Raw genomic sequence first — 6,256 nt, 5'->3', positions numbered from 1 at the left:
GGAAAAGGAGACAGAGAGATTGCAAAATTATACAAAGGATTTGGACGGGTTCTCTCCTTTAAGCGTACGAGTAGAGAATGATGCACATATTCCTATAAGTAAGTGGATAAAAAATTACCTGACATACATGTGGAAACACAAGACATATCAAGAACAATCAAGCAAAAATGTTCATAGCAACCATCTGGTCGATATGGGTATGTTGAAATAGGGTGGTTTTCAGAAATGCTAAGTTGGATCCTGTATCCCCTAAAAAAAAGTTGGATCCTGAAGATATTATAGAAGAAATTCAACGAAAGATCAATGAAGCCCATCTCAGGGAGAATGGTGACAACAAAAATCAAAAGCATAACGAACACAGAAGCAAATGGAAAGAACAAGGCATTGTATCTGGCAATCCAAATTGTTGGATAATGCAGGTTGATGGCGCATGAAAAAAGAATAAAAAAGTGAACACTAGCGCAGGAATAGGATGGATGACCTCCAAGAGTGACGGCGACATATTCGAAGGTAATGCCATAGTTAATGCTACATCATCAATTCAAGCGGAAGCGTATGTTATGATTAGGGGGTTGCAAGAAGTGCAGAAGCGGCAAATTAGAGAAATAATGGTTTTGTCAGACTTCGCACAACTTATTACAGCGCTTGAGACCTGAATATATATATATATATATATATATATATATATATATATATATATATATATATATATATATAGTATTATTGTGGACATTACAAATTTGTGTAAAATGTTTACTTCTTGTAGGTTTTTAAAGGTAGATAGGAGCCAAGTCTTGGCTACCAAAGCTAGAATGAGCTTCTTAATGTATTATTGAGAGCTCTTGTTGCCAAAAAAAATCTCTAAAAATAAAAGGATAGTGAAACTATTGGGTCAGACCGTCTGACCCAATATGTTCGTCGGATGAAGCTGCGAGAACGACGCGACGGCTCTCGTTGATAACCACCTGCTACAGCCACCAAAATCCACCCACAACCACTGAAATCCACCCACATCGAACCAAATTGAGACCCAAACGAACCCAAAACTCCATAACCACCGCTTATCCACCACTTTCGAATCACCACTTTCAAAACTCCATAACCAAAACTCCAGATCCACTACTTATCCACCACCTTCGAATCACCACTTTCAAAACTCCATAACTGAAACCTTCGAATTTCCATCTCCTTCTTCGAATTGAGTCGAAGTTGTGGTTTCGAATGGGTCGAGATGTGGATTGTGGTGGTTGGGTGGGCTTCGATTTGGGTGGATGGGTTGATTTTTGGGGTTGGGGCTTCGATCTGGTTGGGTCGATTGGGTGGGTGAACTAAATGAAGAACAACTGAAAAAAATGAAGACCAACTGAAAACAATTAAAAACCAACAGAAAAAAATGAAGACCAACTGGAAAAAAATGAAGACCAACTGAAACTAAGGGTATGTTCTCCCCGGCTTATTTTCAGTTTAGTTCAGTCCAGCTCCAATCAGTTCAGTTCAGCTCCAATCAGTTCAGTTCAGTTCAGTTCAGCTCCATTCTTTTATAACCATTTTGTTAAATATTATTATTATTATGTTGGTATAATTTATTTTACTAATTACTCTTATTATTATTATTATTATTATCATTATTATTATTATTATTATTTAAATATATATCATTATTATTAAGTATTATTATTATTATTGTTTCTATATATTATTTTGTTTATTATAGCTTTACTCATTATTATCACTATTATTATTAGGAGGAACATGATTTAGGTCAAAGCACAAATAAACCCACTTTTTTTAGTCCATAAACCAATCAAATCGCGTCAAGACAGTTTATGATGCAATTTTTCCGGTCCAACCCAATCATTATTTTTATTACTAAATATTTTTATATTATTAAATCTAATTATTAAAATAGTAATATTAATTTACTTCTTAGATATTATTGTTATTATATATCATCATCAAGTATTAATATATTAATGCAAATAATATAAAATAATAATTATTAATTATCATTAATTATTATTATTATTAATTTATGATTATTAATATTATTTATTTATACCTATCATTTAAAAATATCCAAAATACTATTATTATTATTCATTATTATTACTTATCATTATAATTATTATTTAATATTTATCTTATTATTGTTTAAAATATTATTTATATATTTATTACATTCAGTTTATTTCAATTTAATTTAATTTAATTCAATTCAGTTCAGTTCAGTTCAGCTCTGATAAGTTCAGTTCAGTTCAGCTCTAATAAGTTCAGTTCAGTTCAGTTCAGCTGTTTTATGCCGAAGAGAACAGGCCCTAAATGATGACCAACTGGAAAAAAAATGAAGACCAACTGAAAAAAAATTAGAAACCAAGTGGAAAAAAATGAAAACCAACTGAAATCCAAATACTTCTAACTGAAGTGATCCGACCAATTATATTGTGTCAGACCAGTATGAAACAATACCTTCTCTAAAACATATATATGTACCGCTTAAAGGTATTTTCTTTCACATTAATCTTGCAATTTTGTATTAAACTTTCAAATTCCCCAATTACGTATTCTTGGATGGTGTGTAACTTTTGATTATACTCTTCAACTAATGATTGCATTGTGATTACATTGTTGATTTTGCTGATAAATTGTTTCTTTCGATCTTTTTTTGGCCTTTCTTGAATTAAAGGGATATACTGGATATTGCTTTATTTACTTTTGTCAAATTAAGTAAAGTTTTCCTAGAAAATATTAGAATTAAGTAGCAATTACTATGAGTAATACTAGAGAAGGAGAACTAAGGGAACTTATTTAGTATTATTTTTGTTTTTTATTATGTGCAACGATTTGACATAAAGTACGTAGAAAGGAAAAATGTCTAATTGTTGCAAATAATAAAAAACGGAGGTAATATAAAATTGAGGTAAATGTTATGAGGAGTAAAAATTGGAAAAAATATGGTTAAATATTATTTTTTTATAAAATATTTATTCTAGTGTTAAGTGAATCATATATGCAAAAAAAAAACATTTTTAATCATTTATTTGAATTATCGTTAAATCATAGTAAAAGTTAACATTGTGAAGCTTGAAGTCTTTAATGGAACAAAAAAAGTGTAGGTTATTGACGGAATAAAATAATAAAGTACATGTCCTTACAAGATACTTAATTCTCTAAATCTCTATTATATAAGGGAAGGGGGGAGCAATGGTGTCCTCTTTTGAAATGCCTATTTTGCCCCCCTTTCCTTTCTAAATTACAAAATGAATGTCAAAATCAAAGTTGGCACTCAATAAAGAAACTTTTTTTTTTTTTTTGATAATTTGTCGGTTTCATTTCATTAAGCAAGTCAAAATGGATATAGCCTCTACTCAAAATAGGGTATTCCCCCACTAGGTGGGCGACGTTTTCATAGTGCTTAAGCACACCCTATAGAGAGGAGTCCACCTCCATTGATAGTTACATTTGATTTTGGATTACACAATGCTTATGACAAACAATGAAACAAAACCTAGCATCAAACAACAACAAAAACAACATGAACATGATCATCTCCAAACTCACTGGCTATTCTGCCTACCCACAAACTCTACCAAATTGCTTCTCACAGCCCACGCGCACGATCCATTACGCCTACAACCATGCTATGAAGTCCGATTTTCTGTGAATGCCTTGCTTTGCCATCGAGTCGGCAACAAAGTTCGAGCTTCTCCCTTTGTGAATGATTGAGATGTTTAGGACTTTCTTACAGGCATTCCTGATGAAGTTAAGGTGGAAATTCATATTCCATGGGCCTCCTTTCTCATTGTTACACCACATGACGGCATTGGCCGAATCTGATTCAAGGAGCAGGGTCGAGTTTTTTGCGATTTCGGACTTTAGAGTAATTGATATAGCCCTATGAATGGCAAGAATCTCTGCACAGTTGATCTCAATAAATGGAATTGGAGAAGAGAAGATGCACATAAATTCTCCAAGATGATTTCGAAGAATTCCTCCAATTGCCGATCTTGAACTGGAGTTACAAACCGAAGCGTCTACATTCCACTTAAGAACATTTGTAATTGGGGGGACCATGGAATGTATGAAGGCTTGATAGTGAGAACTTCGTCACTGTTGCTGCAGCTAATCCAATCCAAGCATTTCGGATTTCTTTGAATATCCGTAGGGGTATAAGGAAATTTTTCACCCCACCCGCTTATCCACCATCCCATCCTTAATAAGATCAAATCTTGTAGATTTTTTAACGACGAAGACGATTCACCAAATATTCTGAGATTTCTTTCCTTCCATATTGTCCACACAATGATGAAAAAAGCAGCAGCCCATACTTTTTGAAAGAAAGGGTTTTTTTTCTTCATCCACTTCCACTGGGTGAAAGCATCCATCAGGTTTTCTGGGAATACCCATTTGCAATCCCATAAGTTCAACCACCAATTCCATATCATTCTTGATTTATCACAATGAAGTAGAAGGTGCCCACAAGTTTCTGGATTTTCTCTGCATAACGGACACATGTTTTCTTCCATAGGGATGATACCAATAGATGCAAGCTTGTCTCTTGTGTTGATTTTGCCAAGTAGAGATATCCACACAAAAACCTCAATACGATGCGGTACTAGACCCCTCCATACACCTTTGAATGCGTCAGTTTGCATTGGATGCTTGAGTTTTTCAAGTTCATATGAAAAAGACTTTGTGCTGAACCTTCCTGACTTGGAATATGACCATATCAGCTTGTCATTTGCACCTTGATCAAGGAAGACTTGATTAAGGACTGCATCCAATTCCTTTTTTTCACATAAGTCCTGCGGCCTAAAGTTCCTTTTCCAACAAAAGCTCCAAATCCAATTACATCCTTCCAAAAACCATTCGATTCCACTAGAGAGTTCTGATTAATCGCAATGGAATATAATCTTGGAAACATTTTTTTCAAAGGCAAGTTGCTTACCCAGTGGTCATGCCAAAAAAGTGAGCTGGACCCATCTCCCACATTCTTTCGGACGCCACTTATTGCAAGGGACTTAGCTTCAGCATGCTTGAGAGTTGCCGCACATATTGATTTCCAAGGACCACCTGCTGCAGGGACCGTGAGATCAGATATAGCAAAAGAAGCTGGATACTTGTATTTATCTTGAATTACCCGACACCACAGTGAAGAGGGATCATTGAAAAACCGCCAAATCCACTTGAAAAGCAAAGCAAGATTTCTATGCAATAGATTTCCAATGCCAAGACCTCCCATTGATTTTGGGAGTTGAATTATCTCCCAAGAAACCAAAGAAATCGCTTTTCTTCCGGAGTCACCACTCCATAAGAATGCTCTTATTATTTTGTTGATTTTCTCTATTACTCCCTTTGGCATGGGGAATAAAGAAACTACCGATAATTAATTTACAATACTCACTCATAAATCACTTAAAATAAGCAACTTTACAAATCACTTATACAATTGAGAAAATCACGTTATAAAAATCACGCAAATCACTCAAATAATCAGGAAACTTTATTAAAACTTAAAATTAACATACAAACTAAAATTAATAACCTAAAACATCAATACATACAAAAACATTTACAAAAATTTACTTACAAATCACTATTCTCAAGAACCTACCATTCACAATTAATGGTGAGCCATGATAAAAAATAGAGGTGTATTTGTAGTGAAATTAGAATTTAGAAGTTAGACAAGGAAAAAAATTATTTACTTTTTTATAGTGTTTCTTATATATAATAAAACTTTTACATATATTTGGACCTATCTTTTTCTATTATATAATAGGGATTAATTATCAAGTTAAAAAGGTTTATGTAAAATATCATTCAAGAATTAAAGTACAACATATCTCTATTATATAAGGGAAAGGGGGAGCTATGGTGTCCCTGAATGAAGAGACTATGTTACCCCCTTCCCATTCTAAATTACAAATTCACTTACAAATCAAGGGGGCATCAAACAAAAATACCAAAAATATAATTATAACAATCACTCACAAGTCAACTAAAATCATAAAATTACATAATTTACGTTATGCAAATCACTAAAATGAGTAAAATTTACAAAAACTTAAAAATTCACTTACAAACTACAATCTATGAAAAAATTGACTTGAAATCAAAGTGTCCACTTTCTTTACAATTTATGAAAACTGTATTTAATATAAAAATCAACAAAATTATAATATTAGGAATCATAAATAAATTCAATAAAATTTCTATTTTATTCATAGAATTTAACTTTGAAAAGTAAAAAACAAAA

Source organism: Beta vulgaris, chromosome 3 (assembly GCF_026745355.1).
Source record: "Beta vulgaris subsp. vulgaris cultivar EL10 chromosome 3, EL10.2, whole genome shotgun sequence".
In the NCBI taxonomy this organism is placed as follows: domain Eukaryota; kingdom Viridiplantae; phylum Streptophyta; class Magnoliopsida; order Caryophyllales; family Amaranthaceae; genus Beta; species Beta vulgaris.
Note: the sequence above shows the minus strand (reverse complement) of the source record.